Source organism: Mandrillus leucophaeus, unplaced genomic scaffold (assembly GCF_000951045.1).
Source record: "Mandrillus leucophaeus isolate KB7577 unplaced genomic scaffold, Mleu.le_1.0 Scaffold578, whole genome shotgun sequence".
NCBI classification, from domain to species: domain Eukaryota; kingdom Metazoa; phylum Chordata; class Mammalia; order Primates; family Cercopithecidae; genus Mandrillus; species Mandrillus leucophaeus.
Genome location: NW_012106230.1, coordinates 1,721,690 through 1,723,525, shown reverse-complemented (window position 1 = coordinate 1,723,525; position 1,836 = coordinate 1,721,690).

Genomic DNA, 1,836 nt, shown 5'->3' with positions numbered 1-1,836 from the left:
CTCTGTGTTTCATTTGGGATATTTTCTATTGGTATGTCTACAAGTTCACTTTTTTTTTCTACAATGTTTAATCTGCTATGAATACAATCCCATGTACTTTTCATCTTTTACACTGTACATCTCTCTGTGGGAATTCAATTTTTTTAGTGTCCTCTGTGCTCCTGCTTACCTTTTTGAAAATACAGCATGCACTCCCAAAACTTTTAATGCCCTTGTTTGATAATTCTAACATCCGTGTCAGTTCCTGGTTAGTTTCAATTGATTGATTGTTCTATTCATTATGAATCATTATTTCCTGATTCTTTGTATGCCTAACAATTATTAAATGTACCCCATATATTACCAGTTGTGCCTTGGTGTTAGCTGGATAAGTTCGTATTTTATGAATACTATTAAGCTTTGTTGTGGGATACAATCAGTTGAAAACAATTTAATCCTTTTAGATATCACTTTTATTATTAATCAAGTGAGTCCAGATCAGTACTTGGTCTAAGACTGACTATTTTCTTACACTGGAGTAGGATCTTGAATACTGTACACATAACCTCAGGAATTATGAGTTTTTCTAGTCTGTGTGTAACAAATTGGTATAATACCTGCCTCTATTTGAGTGCTGGACACTGCTCTCTTTATTTTTAGGATGATTGTTTCTTCAGTTACGTGTGGTTTCCTTTTGTATGTTCTGATCAGTCATCTCTTGAATAATTAAGGATGATTCTCTGCAGAGATACAATGTCCATTGTGCAGATATATAATCTTTGGTACTCCGTCCTGCAATCTCCCCTGGCTACCTTTATCTCAGCAGACTCTCAACCATCTCTTAAACTCAGGAATTCTGGGCTTCACTTGGGTTTGCCCTTCATGCAGCCCAGTCTGTTCACTCTCATAAGAGAGAAAAGAGAAGGTATCACAGGAATCAACTGCTTTGTTTTCTATTTCTCAGAGGGAACTCGCCTTAGTTGCCTGACATCTGTGTCGTGAAAGTTACCGTTTCATATATTTTGTCTTTTATTTTCTTTTTCTTGTTTAAATGGGAAGTTAAAAATCTCTTCTCAATTACTCCGTATTGTTTGGTAGCGGAAGATAATATTCAGGAAATATTTAGGTGAGCTCTGTAAATATTTTTTCCATTCTTTTTCTTAATCATTAATCTTTAAGCCTCTTACATCCACATTGATATGAAGAATTTTTTTTTTTTCATTCAAGGTTTGGAACACTTCTTATCCCCTGAACATTCCCATCCCGGCTGATGCCTCTGTTCACTTCTGAGTGTATCATAATTAACCCTCCACATAATTCACCCTCCATTTTCCATTCTTAGTATTCTGCAATCTCTAACTTGTGCAACAGTCATAGCTATCCATTACCCAAAGATAGATCAGAACACTTGTTAGCTAAAAATCCTACAGTGGCTTATTTATCAAGATAAAATGCAAGATTTATAAAGGCCTGTATAGTTTTACTTGGCTGAGTTCTATGTTATGAATCTTCAATATATATTTTATTTCTTAATTTTATTTTATGGTCCAACCACCTTTGACTGTTGCTTTTCAAAACAAAAGTCATATTATTATTTAAAAACTGTTATAGTAATAGTTCTCTCACCCTTGAATAGCCTTCCCATAAATATTCACACAGTCTGCTTACTCAATTCTTCAAGTGTTTGCTTAAATAGTGTCTTCTCAGAGGAATCCCTTGAAAATCTCAATTAAAAAATTAATTGTTGTCCTGGCTACTTGCTTTATTTAAAGTAATGGTAAAAACCACAATTACTTTTGCACCAACCTAATATATTCGTTTTACTCAATACTGTCAACCATACAAAATAACTCACTT